Below are 22,534 nucleotides of genomic sequence, written 5' to 3' on the forward strand. Positions count from 1 at the left end.
TTATATGTCAAATTTAATGTTTGTTAGGTTTACATAAGGCAAGCAAAAAAATATCTCTTGAAGGTATGAAGTGTAAAGGATAATTTTGAAAAGCAATCAGATAGAAGAATTTCATTCTAATGTTTAATATTTTTGTATATCAATATTTTGGGAAAGAAATTCTCTATGTACTTACTTACAAATAATTTTTAGAGACTTGAAATAAGCTGAAATGTGTGAGATAAAGTGTGATTAAGGGGATCCTGGGTGTCTCAGTCAGTTAATTGTGGGACTCTTGATTTCAGTTCAGGTTATGATTTCAGGGTTCTGGGATTGAGCCCAGTGTCTGGCTCTGCACTCAGTGGGGAGTCTGCGTCAGGATTCTTTCTCTCCCTCTGCCTCTGCCTCTCCTCTGGCTCAGGCTCACTCTCAAATAAAACTTTAAAAAAAAAAAAGGTGTAATTAAGCTTTGGAATTTAATCTGTTGTGTTTGGATTATGTTGCTTAAACTGTTTTCCTTATACTTTTCCCCCTAACCTTTTCCTTTGCACAGATTTCATTAGACAAATGAAATCCAGAGTGATCCCAAGAGCCTTTCATTTCCATGGAATTTCATGGAACTAATAACTTCTAATTTCTTCCTGAAGGACTTATCACTCTTCGCTGATATAAGTGATTAAGTAAGTAGAAAAAAGAGAATTCCTCTATGCTGAAGAATTCCAAATAATGCAATCATCTACCCTCAAGAAGTAGAAGCAAAACTCCCACTCACTACCTAAGTATTAGCTACACTTAGTGATTTTCTCCCAAAGAATGCTATATGAAAAAAAGGGAAAGAAGAGTAACTCTACAGGAAAGAAGGCTGACAAGCAATCCCACCAGGGAATCTAGGTCAACATGAACTTTAATAAATCATGTTTGAATATTTTCCCGTGATATTAAATGATTAAAAGGTGCTTTATCCTCATGATCTTCTTACTCAAAGTTCATACCACCTAATTATGAGAAAAAATCATACCAGTCTTAACAGAGTGGCATCCTATAATATGCCTAGCCAGGACTCATAATGATCAAGGTCAACAGGAACAAGGAAAATCTGAGAATCTGTTATACTCAAGAGGAGCCTACAGAGACATGAGAACTTAATGTAATGTGGTATCTTGGAGCAGAAATTTGAGTGAAAAATGGATTCTAGTTGAAAACAGTAATCAACACTGCTTATTATTAATAAACGTATAAGATGTTAATAATGGGGAAACTGCATTTAGGGTACATGTGAACTCTTTCAAATTCTGGAAGTCTAAAACTGTTATAAAAAAAGTAAATTGGGCTGATCTGATAGTTCTCATATTAGTAACTTTCTCAGACAGGAGTGGAATGTTAGTTGATAAAACAAAAGCATACAATGAAGAAGAAAAAAGGATGCTATGAATTTGAAGATAAAACCAAGATCATACAATAGTTTTTAAAGTTTTTGTCTAGGGGATCCCTGGGTGGCACAGCGGTTTGGCGCCTGCTTTTGGCTCAGGGCGCGATCCTGGAGACCTGGGATCGAATCCCACGTCGGGCTCCTGGTGCATGGAGCCTGCTTCTCCCTCTGCCTATGTCTCTGCCTCTGTGTGTGTGTGTGTGTGTGTGTGTGTGTGTGACTATCATAAATAAATAAAAATTAAAAAAAAATAAAGCTTTTGTCTATGGTGGTTAAAGTGACATAATATTTTTTGGTTCTAATTGGAATACTCTTTGAATAAAGCAAGAGAAAATGGCTTTACCCATGAAAACATATGAAATATGACATATGCATACTTTACTGAATTATGTAACTCTAAAAAGTTTAGCAGCTAGTGTGCTTTATAATGTCTTCTATTGAATCAATAAGACAATATGATCCACAAAGTTGCTGGTGGCAGACTATGGAGAAAATCTGCCACAGTTTTTTGCCTATCATAATTTACATATGCCACACATGCAAAGTATATCTACTTTCTCCAAGACTCCCAAAGTATCATTTAATCATAGTATCAGGATTTCATTATCTAAATCAAATATGGATATGGATAAGACTCCTAGGAATTCTTCCTCTTGATCTGGAGACTTTGTCAATTAAGACTAAGTTAACTGCCTACTTTCTACCCACCCAATATATAATGATTAACTGATAACATGAATATTACATCTGAGTCTTATTTTAAAGACTCAGACAACAATGCTGCTATGTTGATATTGCCAGTGTCCTCAACTCTGGGAACAAAGAATGTTCCTTTAGGAGTGATGTATTCTGACCTCTGGTACTGGACATTTAATTCAGTTTTATCCAAGGCTCTTGGTTTTGGCCCCTGTTCTCTTGACTTTAGATCTCTGTATCATCATTCTTTTGTTAGAAATTGCCCAACTTATAGTTAAGGGCCCATTTTTAACTAATTCTGTATATATGCAGGCTGACAGTGCATTCCTCATGTTTACCTAACACTTTGTGGACTTTTAATGAATATTATCTGGATTTAAACAAAAGTAGTGTACAATTGCAAAATCTTAGAAACACTCTCTTCAAGATCAAAAATAGGACAAGTATGTCTCTACTACCACATTTAATATTAGACAAAAAAAGTGATGTAATTTTAAAGTATAGGGTCTACAAAGAAAAATACCTAATATCCAGACCCTTCCTATGCAGTTTCATATCCTCATTGAGGCAAGAGACTTTTGGGAAGATGGACAGACCCCATTGCCATTGACAATTTATACTGAGAACTTTCCTATTCCTGTTTCCCAACCACCCCCTGCCCTCAAATACCTAATGTACTTAGCAATCTATTTTTGCTGAATTCTGCTGTCTTTGCTAGGGAAGCTGTAACAAAGCATCACACACTGAGTGGCCTAAACAACAGAAATGTATTGATTGTCACAGTTCTCAAAATAGAAGTCCATGTTCAAGGGTTGGTTTCTTCTCAGAGCTGTGAGGGAAATCTGTTCTAGGTTTCTCTTCTAGCACCTGGAGTTCGGTATCCATCTTTTCTGTATCACCACACTCTCTTGTCTCTTTCTTCACATGGAATTCTATCTTGTATGTGCATGTGTCTAAATTTCCCCCTTTTTACCAAGGTACCAGTCATGAGGGGTCCACCCTACTGTGGTATGACTTTATCTTAACTGATTACATCTACATAAATAAGGCCACATTTTGAGGCGGGAGACAGGAGGTGAGGGACAGTTTCCTATCACATATTGCTAACCAGGGAAAAGATCAAAATTCAAAATATGATTTCTACTGAATACATATTTTTGTTCCATTACAAAGTCAAAAAAATGGTCAGTTGAACCCTTTTAAATCAGGGACCACCCGTGTGTGTGTGTGTGTGTGTGTGTGTGTGTGTGTGTGTGTATGTATATAAGAAAAAGGCTTAATGAATGATCTCTAAAGTTGTTAGAATAAACATAACAAGATGAATAGTAGCATTAATAATGGAGAAGGGAATGAATTTAAAGTATGCCAAGTTAGGTAGATTTCAAAAGCTTAACTTTGAAAGTATAAAATTAGAGAACCTAAATTCTGCTCTCTCTTAAAGACCATGGTTGCAACTTGTTAGGAAGCTAAATATTTCATTATTTTTCCCAGAAGGATCATGTACACAGGCAAGCAGGCTTCTTGCTGCCTCAGAATCAGCAAAGTCCTTTCCCAGATATTTGAAAATTTATTCAGTAATTAGTTTCCCTATATTGTGTTTCAAAGCAAAAGTTCAACTTCATTTAAATCTAACCCAAACTCAGTCCTTTCTTCCAAAATCTAACATAATCTCTTTTATTCAGGAAGGCTGAGTTTTCACATTGGGTTCTGTACATGAACAGGAATTTTGAAGATCAACTCATATTTTCAGATTTGAGTCAAGTTTGATATTCTTAAATATCTTCTCGATACTTGGTTATACATCCAATTGGAGATTTAAGCAATTGGATATGAAACCTGTGTATACTACTGGTATTGAAAGCCAAGGGATTGGTTAAGTAAAACTACAGAATGAATTTAGATGATAAAGGAGAATGGTAACTGAGTTCTGACCATTCTCAAAAGCACATATTGCATGTAGAAAAGGAGATCTAACTGGAGTGAACTGTGATATATTAGTAAAAGTAGAATAGGGTGATATCCTCTTAGAGAAGATACTATTTCCAGAAGGAAGAAAATAATCCACTGGGTTTCTGCTGCTGAAATATTGGTTAAGATGGTTATTTGATGTGGAGATCACTGGGGACTTTGGCAATTGAAATCCAAGTGCTGGGAAAGGATAATATGGAACAGAGGCATTTAATCCAGTATAACAGAAGGGAAGGCAAAGAATGTACCTACAGATGCAGATAGGTCAATGACTTTTGTTACAATCCAACTGGATAGTTTTATCCTGTTTTTCTTTTCTTGTGAAATAAGGAGGAAAGCCATTTCCTTAGAATGAGAAGTGGGGAAAGGGCTTTGAAGACTTGAGAGAGGTAGTGAAATTGTGCCATAGCTTTATGGCAGTAGGCAAGTGAGTAGGGAAATTTGCGAGGCAATGCTTAGGGCCAATTTCAGATGTAACTTCGTAAATTGAAAATAATACACAGCAAAGTTCTCAACTTTTCTCTATTCATCTTCATTTTATGGCTGAAACAAAAACAACATGGAGAGTGAAGATTAATTGGTTTTTGTTTGTTTTTTCCTAGGAAGGCAAGAAGGTGGAGAAACTGGCAAGCATATTGAGTCCAGTGATTGTAGAATCTAAATTAGGTAAAATGGGAAAGGAAGATAAAGAGCAGGGTGAATGTTAAATTAAAAATCTTATAGGTTTGTGGACTTTGAGATGAATAATGCTACAATAAGTGAGCTGGAAAGAAAATGTGGTAATAACAGAACACGAGGCTTTAAAAAAATGAATACTATAAAGGTGTTGTGGTTATTGCTACCTATCAAATCTTTGGCATGACAATAGGAGTCATCAACGGGGGTGAGTGAGAGGAAAAGATCGCTGGAGAGTTAAAACTCAGCCTCAAAGTCCAAGGTTTGGGGCTGGATGGTTTTATATTTGTTTATGTGATGCTTACATTTAATTTTGATTTACATGATCAAATACTTCTTAAAATTATAGTTTCTCAACTTATACAAAGTAAGAGTAAACAGTTTATAATAACATTTTTGGGGAGTTAATTTTTGAATGACTCCTTTGGTTAATCATTATTTTTCTAAGATTTTATTTTATTTTTAATTTTTAAAAGATTTTTATTTATTCATGAGAGATAGAGAGAGATTGAGAGAGAGAGAGAGAGAGAGAGAATGGCAGAGACACAGGCAGAGAAAGAAGCAGGCTTCATGCAGGGAGCCCGACGCAGGACTCAATCCCTGGCCTCCAGGATCATGCCCTGGGCTGCAGGCACCGCTAAACCATTGTGCCACTGGGGCTGCCCTCATTATTTTTTTCAATGTAACTAAGTTTTAGTTGACATGAGTCTTGGACAATCATTTATTGTTGCTGAAAATAAATTTTAACTTATTCAAAGTGGAAATAGGACTCATTCTATGGACATTTCTGAATTTCACAATATTCCTAAGGTTCTTCCTTTTTAAATGTCAAAGCTGAATTCTTTTAGTAAAACTTCAGCAGAAAGATTTCTTTGAATTGTTGATTAATAATTAACATTTCTCATACCATGCTGGCAGGTGTTCTCTTGACAGAGTCTTAAAGGCTTTATTCTTCTTTTCCCATTAGCATATGGTCTACGTTCTAACCAACACTTGATGGCCCAGATGTGAGAAGTTTATGGTAGATTTTTCTCATAAATGTCTACTATGTCTCGTGAATTCTCAAGGGCATCATTTCAAACTATAATTGATGAAGGAATAATTAATGAAAAAAATTACCAGAAAAATTTAAAAGTTTGGGAGAAAAAACCCTACATAATAGGCTGTTAATATCTTCTTTAAGCACTTAATGTTACATTTTAAAAGATTTAGTCGGTCTACAATGAAAACCTCTTATTTTAATCTGGTAAAAAGATCTTAAAGAAATTTTATAGAGAGCATACTTTTAGTTTTGGAAAGAAAATTTGAATACAAAGGAAGCACTGAACTGAGAAATTCAGAAGACATATTTTATGTTATTTTGGTAATCCCTCCTTCAGAATGCTAAGTTTTTTAATTTAGAAATGCTTCACTTCAGAATATAAACTATAGAAACTCAAATTTATGATTCAGAAATAATTAAAAGATTAAAAATTGACTGAAATATAAGTATTGTACTGCTGAGAAATTTAATACTCTTTCCTCAAAAGCCTTTTAAGATTAAAAATCATTCCAACAACTAATTTTGAAGTTCCAGTTTGATAGAATTTGTTTAGAAAAATAGCATATTCCTTCAACACTGTTGAGCTTACATGTGTGTGTGTGTGTATATATATATTCTCCCTCTCTCAATATATATATGTCTATTATATATAACATATATGTCTATATTATATATAACATATATATAATTCTTACATATGTATGTATGTGTGTATATTACATATATATACATAGATATAGATATATAGATATAGACATGGATATAGATGACAGGCAGCATGCCAGGGTTGGGGATACAAACTGTTTCAGAAGGCATTTCTCTCAAGGACCTTAAGTATAACACTATACTCTTACAGCTCTTTATCTATAAATCTGGTGTCAGAGAGTATTAGGAACTTTAAGTGTAACATCATTTTCCCCCTGTAACTAATGCTCATTGCTGGAATTTAGTTCATGTATAACGTTGTGGTTGTTATCTCAGAAACTATCTAGGTGGTTTGTTCTCTTTGGAAAATGATAGCCTTTTGGTAAAGGCAGAAGATTTCTTAAAGGTTTTTGCAAGAAAAATCAAGACAATGATACAGTTTTTACTGTCAGTAGATTAAGTAATAGCAAATCCTACTCAATGACAGGATAGGATGGGACCTAGGGTGGGAGATAATGACCATTTTAAATAATATATTAAATCTTAGCTTTGGTTGAGATCAGGATCCTGGAAATAAATACTGAGAAGATAAATCCAGAAATAATCTCTATGATGGAACTGAAGTGAAGACAGGATACACTGGGAAGTCTTGGACTGAATTGAACTGTCATATATATTTGGAGTTTTAAGCTGTATTATATAAATCTTGGGGTTTTTGTAGAGTAATTGGACAAAAAATAAAATAAATTGAAAATAAATAACTTTATTTTAGAGAAGCATTAAAACATGAATTCAGAGAAGAGCAGACATGAGACTGAATTTTGTGGCTTCTATTCACTTTTTTCTTGGAGTTGGGCCACATTTTATTGCTCAAGTACCCCTATATTTGAAAGCTAGTTATGGTTGTTTTCCCATCCGAAATAAAAGAATCCTAAGTAAAAAGGAAAAAAATGCCCAGAATAAGGTACTAATGCTGTAGATATTCAGCAAGTATTTACTGAAATGAGAAAAATTCCCAGACTTCTGAGGCATTTGGAAAAAAAAATTAATAGTTTTGAAAAACAAAAAAAAATATTCCTATAATTCAATATTGTCTACGGGAATCATGGGTTAATTATTTAAAAAACCATTGACCTGTTTACTATAAATTTAATTGTCAGAGATGACACATTTATAAATAAATAAAAGTGAAGAATCTGTAATATAATCATGATGAATACTTTTCATTAACCTAGAGGAATATCTGGCAGACTCCCTGGTAATAGTTCCTATATGCTTGAAACAAATTTTTTATCACAAAGGCAAAAAAGGCAAAAAGGCACAAAGGCACAAAGGCAAAAAGGCAAAAAAAAAAATAGGTTTATTTACCTTTTAAAAAAATAATAATTTCAGACTTCACCTCTGACACCAGACCCTGCAGAAAAGACAGCCATAGCCCCTCCTTCCAAGGAAATACATCATGGTAGCAACTGATCCAGACATGAAATTATAAGTACCTCTGATGGCACCACAAGGTTATATAAGGAAACCTGATGCCCTGGCATTGGGGATCTTCATTTGAGTACAAGGAATAGTTTGCCTTATGTTATATTTTGGACAAGCAGCTTGCAAATGAGCATGTACTAGTCTGGTATAAGGGCATATGCTATGGACTGAATTGTGTTCTCCCAAAATTCACATTTGATTATATTTAGAAACAGGAATTTTAGGAATTCAAACTGGATGAGGTCATAGGGTAGGCCTGATGGAATCAGGAATTCAAACTGGATTAGGTCATAGGGTAGGCCTGATGTCCTTACAAGAGGAAAAGACCTAAGGGGTATCACTTCATGCTTTCTCTCTCTATTTCTCCCCCTCTCCCCCCTCCTCTCTCTCCCCTCTCCCCACCCTCTCCACACAGAGAAATGTCCAGGTGAGGACAAAAGCAAGAAAGCAGCTGTCTACAGGCCAGGAAGAGAAGACTCACCAAATACAAATTGATGGCACTTTAATGTTCGATTTCTAGCCTTCAGAACCATGAAACACAAACTTCTGTTGTTACAGGTATAGAGATTTCCCATATACCTTCTTTCCCCACACATGAATAGCCTCTCATATTTGCAGAATTACTCACCAAATGATACATTATTCTTTACCAAGTATGAACCTACATTGATACATCATAATCATCTAGATAATGTGAGATTATTTACCTGTAGGATAAGAAGCTATATGGGAAATCTCTATATTTTCTTTTTAATTGTTTTAAAACCTAGAACTGTTCAAAACTAGTATTTAAAAATTAGTTTTAGAAAACAATGATAATATTGGCACAAAGCCTATTGTTCTCTTTTTAATGTCCTTAACTTTTTCTGGTATTTCCTAATCCCTTGCAATACCTGTGACCTTCTAAACTCATTATCAAGTCCTGGAATCCTGGCAACATAGGTAACAGAACAGCTGGTATTTGATTTTCCCTTTCAACTTATCCTCTCAATCTTTCTCTATGAACTTTAAGTTCATTTGCATAGGGCAACTGCTTTGCTTAAAATAAATTATCTAAATTACTTTAAAACACAGAGGGTAGCATAGTAACAAATTAGTGTCCTAACTTTGATCAAATGTATCTTTTCTTCCACCAATTTAAAAGCTAAACTAGAGAAATGGTTGTAAAAAGAAAAAAAAAAAAAAAAGAAAACTAGGACTTAAATCTGAACCTTTTTGAATACCCAAAGCAATAATACTAAGAATATGAAAACTAAGAAAAAGGCTAATGGTATTCCTAAAAGAAACCTAAGTCCCATTCACACCATGTAAGATCCATTTCCTTGTTAGAGCATTCTAATAAAATTAGAGGCAAAGATATCTTAATTGGCCATGTATTAAAAGAGCCAAAAAAAAAGAGCATAAAAGAGAAGTCATTACTTGTTTCAACCATGTCCTTGGAGGAAAAAAATCCAATGACTTAATTTATCAAGAGTAAATATTTTTATAGATTTTATAGAAGCTTATTTTTAAAATATCATGGGAATAATTTAAGATAAACTAATTTAAAAAGTCAAATTGAAATTTGTTGTTTTGAACATTTATAAGACTTAGATCTATAAATGTTCTTACCTAAAAATATAATATTTGAGGGTCACATAAAAGTGATTTTTTTCTTACTTTTTATCTATATAGGCTAAGAAAAATCCATATGGTAGGTAAAGAAAAATAGGAGGCCTTTATCAAATTATTAATATCCAATAAGACCTGCACTGAAATAACAACTGGTATTAGTTACACATGGCTTCCACATTGCCTCATCATTTTTTCTGAATATTAAAAAAAATCTATTTGAAATGTTCCAGTCTGAAGTTTTACATGTAAGAAATTTTGAAGTTGTAAAAAGCTGAATAAAGTAAGAACAACAACAACAACAACAACAACTCTTACAGGATCCATATGGGAGGGGAGAACACTATCCCCATGACTGGTAAGACAGTCAAATGAACAGAGGGAGTCACAGTTTACAAGGACGGAGACTTAGGAGAGGAACTCACCCTGGAACCTGTGTAATGATAGTAAATCTCTAAGTGATTAATTGCTTGAAGCTTGCACAGACAATTCTAAGAGCTAAAACTCTAAGGGCTCCTAGTCATAAGGAGACTCCCATAGCTTGTAAAATTTACCCCAGGAACTCAACCAGACTTTCACAGTAAATATCAAAAAAATACCCTCTGGCTCCCATCAGAAGGAGGGAAAAAGGTACCATTATGAAATATATGAGAACACTCCATTCTTAACAGGCCTTACCCTCAGAAAAAAACTAGCTAACCAGAGCCTAATATGCTAGGGTATTATCAAAACCTAACTAATACAGGGAAGGGAAATATTCAGCTCCACTCCACTCTAGCCATCCTGTCCCACAGAAGGAGGAAGAAAAAAAAGAAAAAAAGAAAAAAGAAAAGCTCAGAAACACACATGAAGTTCACAGGCCAGAGGCTCAGGCTTACTGAAAGACTGAAGAAATCACAGGACTATAAAGCACTTCTGTTCCTCTAATACCTCACCACTAAAGGCCAATTTACAGCAATTCATTTTACTCTCCAAGTCACATCCCATCATCCAGAAATAATTACAAGGCATGCCAAAGGAAACACACACACACACACAGTTTGGAGACTCAGAGCAAAAATAAGAACCAGATATGATGGGGATGTTGGAATTATCAGATCAGGAATTTAGAAAAATTAATAATATGGATAGTTAATATTAATATGATTATATTATGATTAATATTAATATGCTCCATGATTAAAGGGCGCTAGTGGAAAAAGTAGAGGACATGAAGTATAAAAGGGCAAGGTAAGCAGAGAACTGGAAATCCTAAGAAAGAATCAAAAAGGAATGCTAGAAAAAACACTGCAATGGCAATGCAGAATGACTTTGATGGGTTTAATGGTACCTGAGGAAAATCTCTGAGCTAGAAGATGTATCAATATAGTCCCCTAATACTAAAAAGAACAAAGATTGGGAGAACCTCAGAATTTCCAAGGATTATGGGACAAGTGGGACAGCTACACATAATGGTACAGCATATATATAATGGGAATGCCAGAAGGAAAAAGAGAAAAGAATTTAAGAAATATCTGAAGCAATGGCAGAAAATTTCCCCAATATAACATCAGACCACAGATCTAGGAAAATCAGAAAACCAAGCAGCATATAAGCCAAAAGAGTTACACTTAGGCATATTATTTTCTAACTGTATAAAAATCAAAGAAAAATTTCTGAAATAAAAGCCAGAAGGGGGGAAAATCACTCTAACAATAGAGAAACAAAAATAGGAATTAATCTTATTTCAGACACTGACACCATACAAACAAGAGAGGAGCAAAATATTTAAGGAAGAGTGAAGAAAAAGACCATCAACCTAGAATTTTACACCCTGTGAAATTATGCTTCAGAAGTGAAGGGGAGAAAAAGACTTTAGGCGAAAATTGATTTTTAACATGATAGATCAAGTGGCAAGAAATTCATTCTCTAGAGAGAAGGAAAATAAGATAGGTCAGAAACTTGGATTTACATAAAGAAATAGAGAAAAACTAAAGAAGAAATGAAGGTAACAAAGACTCATTTTTTTTCTAAACTGATCTAACAGATACAAGTTTGTTTAAAGTTATAGCTATTTTTTCTGATAATATATGCTTATGTAAATAATAAAAATGCTCCTGTATGTTTACATATGAATCAGGAAAAGAATGACAACAATGATCAGAGGAAGGGAGGAAAGAATTAGGATTATTTTGTTACTCTAAGGTAGTCACTCTACACATGAAGTAATAAAGTGGACTTGGGGTAGTTGTAAATGTATATTGTAAACTCTAGGACCAACATTAAAATTAGTAGCAAGAGAAATATAACTAATATGCTAAGAAAGGAGAGAAAATGGGAAGATTAAAACACAAAAAAATGAAAGATAAAAATAGAAACAACAACAACAACAGGAACAAATGGTAGCTATGAATCCATCTAGATCAATCCTGTTGAACACCAATGTTATGAATGCACTAACAAAGATAAAAGTCAGATTAGATCAAACACGAGTCAACTATAGTTGTCTGAAGAAATGGACTTTAAATACAAAGACATATAAATTAAAAATAAATAAATGGAGAAAAATATACCATGCTAACCCTAATAAAATTTTCTTTAAAAAAAAATCACACAACTAGTTATATTAATTTCAGATGGTGAAAACTTAGAAGAAAGGAAAGTTATAAGGATAAAGGATATCTCACAATGATAAAGAGATTAATTTTCCTAGAAGACTGAATGAACTTTATTGTGTATATAACTAACAGTAGAGCATCACGTTACATGAAGCAAAATCTGGTTGAACTGCAAGGAGACATAGATGAGCCCATTATCATAGGTGGAGACTTAAACATTCTCAGAAACGCAGACCTAACAGGCAGAAAATCATTGAGGACATAATTGAATCTTAACACCATAAATCAAATGGTTGTAATTGACATCTGTAGACCACTTCATCCATTAACAGCAAAACACACCTTCTCTTCAAACTCCCATGTAACACTCACAAGATACATCATATTTTGGCCCACAAAACAAACAAGAAGTTTAAAATACAAATCATACAATGTATGCACTTAGGCCAACTTAGAATTAAACTTGAAGTCATTAACAAAAAAAAAAAAAACAAAAAAAAACTGGAATCCCAAAATACATGAAGATTAATTAAGCAACACAATTCTTTTTTAATATAAATTTATTTTTAATGGTGTTCAACTTGCCAACATATAGAATAACAGTGCTCATCCCATCAAGTGCCCCCCTCAGTGCCCCTCACCCAGTCACCCCCACCCCACACCCTCCTCCCCTTCCACCCCCCCTAGTTCGTTTCCCAGAGTTACGAGTCTCTCATGTTCTGTCTCCCTTTCTGATATTTCCCACTCACTTTTTCTCCTTTTCCCTTTATTCCATTTCGCTATTTTTTATATTCCCCAAATGAATGAGACCATATAATGTTTGGCTCCGATTGACTTATTTCACTCAGCACAATACCCTCCAGTTCCATCCACATCGAAGCAAATGGTGGGTATTTGTCATTTCTAATGGCTGAGGAATATTCCATTGTATACATAGACCACATCTTCTTTATCCATTCATCTTTCGATGGACACCGAGGCTCCTTCCACAGTTTGGCTATTGTGGACATAAGCAACACAATTCTAAGTAACATATAAGTCAAAGAAGAAATTGGGAAATATTAAAATATATTTTGAGTTAAATGGAAACAAAACATCAAAATTTGTGGGACATACTGGAAGCAGTGCTTGGTGAAGTTTAGCATTGGATGGATATATTGGAGAAGGCAGATTTAAAGGTTATCAAGTGGGATGCCTGGGTGGCTCAGCGGTCTGGTGCCTGCCTGCCTTCCGCCCAGGGCGTGGTCCTGGAGACACGGGATTGAGTCCCATGTCAGGCTGCCTGCATGGAGCCTGCTTCTCTGTCTGCCTCTCTTTCTGTATCTCTCATTAATAAATAAATAAAATCTTTGAAAAAAAAGATAAAGGTTATCAAGTTTGTGGGCATAGGGTTCTTCATAGCATTCCTTTATCTAAATCTAAAATTAATAATCTAAGTTTTTACCTTATAAAACTAGAAGAGCAGATTAAATCTAAGGTAAGCAGAAGAAAAAGAATTAAAGAGATCAATGTAATTGGAAACAGGAAAGCAATAGAGGGAGAAAAAAAAAAAAAAAAAACCTCCATAAAACCAAACCCTAATTCTTTGAAAAGATGGATAAGGGATCCCTGGGTGGCGCAGCGGTTTGGCGTCTGCCTTTGGCCCAGGGCGTGATCCTGGAGACCCGGGATCGAATCCCACGTCGGGCTCCCAGTGCATGGAGCCTGCTTCTCCCTCTGCCTGTGTCTCTGCCTCTCTCTCTCTCTCTCTCTCTCTCTGTGACTATCATGAATAAATAAAAAATTTAAAAAAAAAGAAAAGATGGATAAGATCAGATCTGTAAACCACCTCTAACCAGGCTAACTCCAAAAAAAAAAAAAAAAGGTACCCAAATTACTGCTATCAGTAAGGAAACATGACACTGTTACAGATCTCATGGACATAAGATAAAGGAATGCTGTGAACAACCCTATGCCCACAAACTTGATAACCTAGATAAAATGAGCCAATTTCTTTAAATACCTAAAGCTTTAAAAACTCACAGGCAAATAACAATCTGATTAGGCCAATATCTACTAATGAAATTCAGTCAATAATAACCTTCCAAAATAGAAAATAACTGGCTCAACTGAGTTCACAATGGAATTCTACCAAACGTTTGGTAAAGAAATTTTTACCAATTCTCATTAATCTTTTTCAAACAATAGAATGAGTTAGGAGGTATTCATTGTTCTAGGAAGCCAATATTACTCTAATTCCAAACCCACAAAAAGACATTACAAAACAAAAACAAAAAACAAAACAAAAAACTATGGCCACTTTTCTCATGCATGCAGAGTTTTGAGCATACATGCAAAAATTCTCCACAAAACATTATCACAACAAGTTCAAACATGACCAAGAATTAGGCACCATGATCATGTGATATTTAACCCACGTATGCCGAGTCTGGTTCACATTTATTTATTTATTTATTTAGTCTGGTTTACTTTTAAAATTAATGTAATTCATCCCATCAACAGGCTAAAAGAGAACACATGATTGCATCAATTGATAGAAAAGAAACATTTGACAAAAATCTAACACACACACATGATAAAAACTCAGTGAACTAGTGATACAGAAGAATTTCCTCAACCTGATGGGAATATCTATTAAAAAAAAAAAAAAAAACTACAAATACCATCTGGCCCGATGAAAAACTTGAAGCTTTCCCAGTAACCTCAGATACATGGCAAAGGTATCCTCTCCCAACATCCCTTTCAATATCATAATGAAGAATACTAGTTAATATAGTAAGACACAGAGACGGTAACAAAATGCATATAGATTAGGAAGGAAGACCTACATACATCTATGCCCTCAGATTACTTGTTTTTGTCTATGTGGAAAATCTGAACCAACCTATAAACTCCTGGACCTGATGAACAACTATGACAAGGTTGCCGGGATACAAAGTTAACCTATAAAAGTCAAACACTTTGCTATATGCCAGCATGGAACAAGCAGAATTGGTAATTAAAAGACACACTGTTATTTTCATTAGCAAAACCAAAAATGAAGTACTTATGTGTAAATCTAACAAAATATGTACAAAATCTACATGAGGAAAACTACACAACTTGAATGAAATAAGGAACTAAATAAATGGAGAGATATTCCACACTCATTGATAAGAAGTCTCAATTTTTTCAAAATGTCTGTTCAAGATTAATCAACATACAATTATGTTGACTCTCAGTCAGAGTCCAACAAGTTATTTTTCTATACTGATAAACTCATTCTGAAATTTATTTGTGGAAAGGTGAAAGACCCAGAATAGCCAACACAATAGTAAAGGAGAGAAACAGGGTTGGAAGGGACATATCTGAACTCCAGACTTACCCCAAAGCTACAGTGATTAAAACAGTGTACTATTGGTTTAAAAAAAAAAAAACAGATCCATTGAACAAAGCAGAGAGCTCATAACAGACTCCCATAAGTAGATCTAACTGGTCTTTGACAAAGGAACAAAGGCAATGCAATGGAGTAAAACAGTCTTTTCAATAAGTGGTATTGGAACCATCAGACACCCATATGCCAAGAAAATGAACCCTTATACCTTTCACAAAAAATAACTCACTGTGGATTTGATCAATGTCCTAAATGCAAAATGCAAAACTATAAAAATCCTAAAATAAAACATAGGCGAAAACCTAGGTATGGCAATGACATTTTAGATACAACATCAAAGGCATGACTCATAAAACAATTGATAAGCTGGACTTCATTAAATTTTAAACTTCTATTCTGCAAAAAACAATGACAAGAGAATTATAAGCCAGGACAAGAGTGGGAATAAATACTTGTAAAAGACACCTCTGAAAACGAACCATTAATCAAAATAGATGAACTATTAAAACAACCACCTGATTTAGAGCAGGGGCCCAAAACCTCAACAGACACCTCACCAAAGGTTATATAGATGACAGATAAGCATATGAAATAATGATTTACATCCTAGGTTATCAGGAAAATGCAAATTAAGACAGTAATTTGTCACTTACTATAAATCTATTAGAATGACCAAAATCGGGCAGCCCGGGTGGCTCAGCGGTTTAGCGCCACCTGCAGCCCAGGTGTGATCCTGGAGACCTGGGATCGAGTCCCACATTGGGCTCCCTGCATGGAGCCTGCTTCTCCCTCTGCCTGTGTCTGCCTCTCTCTCTTTCTCTCTCTCTCTGTGTGTGTGTGTCTCTCGTGAATAAGTAAATAAAATCTTAAAAAAAAATGACCAAATTCTGGAAAACTGACAACATCAAATACTGGGGAGAATGTGGAGCAATAGGAATTCTACAAATTATATTATTCTTTGCTAATGGGAATACAAGAATTTGGCAGTTTCTTATGCAACTAAACATACTCTTACCACATGATCCAGCAAATGTGTTCCTTGGTATTTCCCAAAGGAGTTGACATTTATGTCCACACACAAACCTACACACGAACATTTACAGCAGCTTTATTCACAATTGTCAAAATTTGGAAGCAACAAAGATGTCCTTCAGTTAGTGAATGGATAAATAAACTGTGACACATCCAAGCAATGGAATATTATTTAGCACTAAAAAGAAATGAGTTATCAAGCCATAGAAAGACATGGAGAAACCTTCAATACATGTCAAGTGTGAGAAGCTAAGTTGAAAATCCTATGTATTGCATAATTCCAATTATAGGACATTCTGGAAAAGGCAAAACTATGGCAGCAGTAAAAAGATCAGGGATTACCAGGAATCATGAGGGCTCTAGGTAGATAAAGCATAGAGTATTTTTAGGATAGTGAATCAACTCTGAACAACACTATAGTGGTGGATACAATCATATTATATGTGTGTGCAAACCTATACGGTGTGCAACACCAAGAGTGAAGTCTAAGGTAAACTATAGGTTTTAGATGATTATGATGTGTTAGTATAGGTTCCTCATTTCTAATAGATGTGCCGTTGTGGTGAGGAGGTTATTAATGGGGAGGCTGTACATTTTTGGGGGAAGGGTATATCTAGGAAGTCTGTGTACCTTCTCAAGTTTGCTGTGAATGTAAAACTACTTTCAAAAAAATAAAGTCTTAAAAAATACACTGAGTTAGAGAAATGTTTTTATTTTGTCTTCTCTAGGAGAAGGCCTATATCTGACCACTTGATTTTTTTTGACAGGTAAGGGAAGGATGTCTTACTTTGTATTAATGTGTTGCTTATATAGGGATTCAGAGGCAAAGACTGACACAGTCTCATGGTTTTCTGTCCCATGAGGGTGGATTGTGCTAATTATGTACATTTAAAACGGAAAAACATAATGTCACTTTGCCTCTGGCTTTGTTCAGCTTCTGTTTCCTTACAAACACTTGTTACAATTTATTAACCAGGAGTTCTTTCTGAGTAAATGAAACCTTTCTTTCCTTTCATACCTGCCCTCACCCAATTTACCAGGTATAAACGTTGCATAAATTTGCAAACCAGCCAATTGGCTTTATGAGCATGCAATTAAGTTGTAAAGCGTTTTCCTGCACTACCCAACTGTGCTGTGAATCTAGTGCTGAGGTTCATTTTTCAAGCCAGGAGCGAAATATTTAAATTGTGTTCAGCACCTGTCTTCGGAATGTATATTTATTAGTTTTTCTTAGTTTAGAGCAGGTTTACTTTTCTTTCTCCTCTTTGCACATCTCTCTTCACACTCACACACACCCACACAACTGCTGCTACAAAGTCAACATAGTACATCAAAAAGTGTCAGTTATGAGAATTATCAATTGTCTATATCTTTTTATCATTGCTTTAGATGATACCCCAAGCTGTATCTTTTGCTCTTTATGGTTATTTTCCTTTTTACTACTGAAGTCTGTTTTCTAAAGAATGTCTAACAGGTGACTATTGTTTAATGTACAGGCCTTAAAGAACTGTTGATGTATTGCCAGGGACACACAATACCCAGATTTCCCCCTCGTTTTTTAATAGATTTAGTATTTATTGGTGTTCAATTTGCCAACATGTAGAATAACACCCAGTGCTCATCCCGTCAAGTGCCCACCTCAGTGCCCGTCACCCAGTCACCCCCACCTCCCGCCCACCTCCCCTTCCACCACCCCCAGTTCATTTCCCAGAGTTAGGAGTCTCTCATGTTCTGTCTCCCTTTCTGATATTTCCCACTCATTTTTCTCCTTTCCCCTTTATTCCCTTTCACTATTTTTTATATTCCCCAAATGAATGAGACCATATAATGTTTGGCTCCGATTGACTTATTTCACTCAGCACAATACCCTTCAGTTCCATCCATGTCGAAGCAAATGGTGGGTATTTGTCGTTTCTAACGGCTGAGTAATATTCCACTGTATACATAAACCACATCTTCATTATCCATTCATCTTTCGATGGACACTGAGGCTCCTTCCACAGTTTGGCTATTGTGGACATTGCTGCTAGAAACATCGGGGTGCAGGTGTCCCGGCGTTTCATTGCATCTGCATCTTTGGGGTAAATCCCCAGCAGTGCAATTGCTGGGTCGTAGGGCAGGTCTATTTTTAACTCTTTGAGGAACCTCCACACAGACAGGGATGTCCACTCTCACCACTGCTATTCAACATAGTATTAGAAGTCCTAGCCTCAGCAATCAGGCAACAAAAAGAAAGAAAAGGCCTTCAAATGGGCAAAGAAGAAGTCAAACTCTCCCTCTTCGCCGATGACATGATACTACATAGAAAACCCAAAAGACTCCACCCCAAGATTTCTAGAACTCATACAGCAATTTGGCAGTGTGGCAGGATACAAAATCAATGCCCAGAAGTCAGTGGCATTTTATACACTAACAAAGAGACTGAAGAAAGAGAAATTAAGGAGTCAATCCCATTTACAATTGCACCCAAAAGCATAAGATACCTAGGAATAAACCTAACCAAAGAGGTAAAGGATCTATACCCTAAAAACTATAGAACACTCCTGAAAGAAACTGAGGAAGAGATGAAGAGGTGGAAAAATATTCCATGCTCATGGATTGGCAGAATTAATATTGTGAAAATGTCAATGTTACCCAGGGCAATTTACACGTTTAATGCAATCCCTATCAAAATACCATAGACTTTCTTCAGAGAGTTGGAACAAATTATTTTAAGATTTGTGTGGAATCAGAAAAGACCCCGAATAGCCAGGGGAATTTTAAAAAAGAAAACCATAGCTGGGGGCATCACAATGCCAGATTTCAGGTTGTACCACAAAGCTGTGGTCATCAAGACAGTGTGGTACTGGCACAAAAACAGACACATAGATCAGTGGAACAGAATAGAGAACCCAGAAGTGGACCCTGAACTTTATGGTCAACTAATATTCGACAAAGCAGGTAAGACTACCCACTGGAAAAAAGTCTCTTCAATAAATGGTGCTGGGAACATTGGACATCCACATGCAGAAGAATGAAACTAGACCACTCTCTTGCACCATACACAAAGATAAACTCAAAATGGATGAAAGATCTAAATGTGAGACAAGATTCCATCAAAATCCTAGAGGAGAACACAGGGAACACCCTTTTTGAACTTGGCCACAGCAACTTCTTGCAAGATTCATCCATGAAGGCAAAAGAAACAAAAGCAAAGATGAACTATTGGGACTTCATCAAGATAAGAAGCATTTGCACAGCAAAGGATACAGTCAACAAAACTCAAAGACAACCTACAGAATGGGAGAAGATATTTGCAAATGACGTATCAGATAAAGGGCTAGTTTCCAAGGTCTATAAAGAACTTATTAAACTCAAGAGCAAAGAAACAAACAATCCAATCATGAAATGGGCAAAAGACATGAACAGAAATCTCACAAAGGAAGACATAGACATGGCCAACATGCATATGAGAAAATGCTCTGTATCACTTGCCATCAGGGAAATACAAATCAAAACCACAATGAGATCCCACCTCACACCAGTGAGAATGGGGAAAATTAACAAGGCAGGAAACCGCAAATGTTGGAGAGGATGCGGAGAAAGGGGAACCCTCCTGCACTGTTGGTGGGAATGTGAACTGGTGCAGCCACTCCCCTTCATTTTTAAATTGAAAATTCAGTTATTTAGAACTTGCATATTATATTTTCTTTTGTACCTCTGTTTTCCTATCTGTAAAATGGATGTTGTGAGTTGAGTAAAGATGATCTATGTGGAGAGCTTTAGCACAGAACTTGGACAGAGTGTACCTCACCAATATCTAGTTCTGCACACATCCATGCTACTAAAACATTTTAAATGCAAAAGAATACTTGTAATTAGCACATTGTAGAAGTCAGCTGCTGAAACTACCAGAAGCTTCTGGTTTAGTTCTAAAATTACCTTCAAAATCTTAAAACTTGGGGAAAAAAACGTGAAGGGTTACATAAGATTGCTATCATTATTCTAACTTAATACTGAATGGCATTTTCATTTGAAAATGTACAAATGGATAACTTGCTTTTGCTGTTATTTCCATAGACACTTAGCTAAAAGAAAAAGTGAAATTGTACAAATTAGAGATAATTCCTCTTATTTTACTCCAAAAACACTTTAGTTAGCTAAATTGGAACTTTCCCATGCTTTCAACTATTCTTTTTATCAAGATGACCTTGAAATCTATATTCCCTCTTTCAATTTCAAGAGCCAAAAATGGACTAAATAGCTAAACAGGAACCATAGATTCAATAAGTATAAAACTGAAAAAGTCATTGTCACCTCTAATGAACTTCATTATAATCCAGCCTCTTCCTTCAACATCTCATAGTCTATAACAAAAATCTGGAAGTCATGCTCAATTAAATGCTCTTCAACATTGTTATAGCCTGCCTCTGGAAAAACGGAAGGAAACTCCACCAAAATTTGGTTTGTATGTGGAGACATATGACACCACAAACACCAAAAAGGTACAAAATGGTTTACTACTTATATAATCAAAGTCTCTGGGATAAGCAGAGCAATCTCAAGAAGGTCCACAAGTGCTAGAGAGATAGATAGTCAAGCAGCCTGGGCAGGGGCTTTTCTTTTGGTCAGGGGATGGGCCTGGCTGAGGATTCCCATAATAGGCAGGCCAATCCCGTAATTTGAGTCTCCTGCAGATATCAACAGTGAAACAGTCGGGCTTCCTTATCAGCCTGCCAGGTGTGGGGAACAAGAAGACAAACGTGAGAGTCGAAAACTTTTTCAGTCAAACATCAAAAAGAGAGTTTAATTCTTTATTACAAACAACATCTACACAATCACCAAAATGTTCTTACATTTTGGGTGGTAAAATATTACCACCCAGATTTTCCTTTTGTTTCTCTTTCCTCTCCATTCTTATGACCCCCTGTCACTTTTAAATAGTTATCATCTTGTCTGAATCTCTGTTATAGATTTCTCTCTCATATTACTGTGGCCTTGCATTCATGTTCTATCCTTCATATGTATAGTTTCAAGAACACAGCAAAAAGTAGACTTTTCTCCATAGCCTCTTCCAAAAACCTGTTCTTAGTCAAAACTGAAGGACATCTTTACTAGTAGACATGCAATCTATCAATTTATTAAGCTATTTTCATATATCCATCAGTCTATCTCCCCTATTAGGCACTTTAAATGAAAGCCATGTCTCCTAATTATTGTATCATGTTAATCACCTGTGCCTGGCTCAAGATGTGACAATAACAGCTGCTAAAAAATTTGAACATTATGGGCTCAACATCATGAAGATCTCAAATGTTACTGGGGACTCCTTGTTCATGGAATTTGTTTTTTGAGATACAATCAAATGTATTATTTAGAATTAGAGCAATTAATTAGAGTTATTTCAATTAATGTAATTAAGAGTTAGATTGAAATTTAAATAAGACCAAACATATATTTTCAATCCCTCTGTAATTTAGAAAACATGTGTGTTCTAATGATGAGCAGGTGATAAAATATTTTACATTTATTCAATGCCTCCAGAATGTGTTTGGTGGGTTTCTTACATTGCATTCTCTTAAGAAATGGCTTTACCTCGCATGCACAAAGGCATTATCTTCTTTGAATAAAATTGTGTTTTCACAAAAACATATTAATGGCCACACTACCAATTCTAAAACTAAATAGAAGGTCATCCAGTGACTTGGCTGAAAACTAAAAGGATTGTAAATAACTTTTAGTTAAATTTTGGTAATAAACCATGGGTCATTATGTAACAGAACACATTCAAATTATCAAACATCTTCAAATAATTGGGTTTATTTGCATACTGTAGTTTTATAAAATGAAAAATATAATGTAATTTAAACACAGCACAATGGTCTTCATATGTATACCCATAGGGTGTTTTATAAATTTGAAAATCCAGTTTAAATCTTCACATTTTGTACACAAATAATTATGTATACATCTCTTCCTAGTTAAGCTAATTTTCAGAGTTCTAAAATAATGTAACAGAAAAT

General features: G+C 35.3%; 1 long non-coding RNA gene across 1 annotated transcript in view; it reads left to right on the forward strand.

Annotated features, from left to right (window-relative positions):
* The window catches only part of LOC144304006 (uncharacterized), a 251,087-nt gene extending 249,466 nt beyond the window's left edge, over positions 1-1,621 (forward strand). Inside the window, exon 12 of the long non-coding RNA XR_013370980.1 lies at positions 533-1,621. This is a non-coding gene — a long non-coding RNA (uncharacterized LOC144304006). The remainder of the gene's footprint in view (positions 1-532) is intronic.
* Positions 1,622-22,534: the final 20,913 nt, after the last annotated feature.

The sequence above is a fragment of the Canis aureus genome, chromosome 33 (genome assembly GCF_053574225.1).
Source record: "Canis aureus isolate CA01 chromosome 33, VMU_Caureus_v.1.0, whole genome shotgun sequence".
Lineage (NCBI taxonomy): Eukaryota > Metazoa > Chordata > Mammalia > Carnivora > Canidae > Canis > Canis aureus.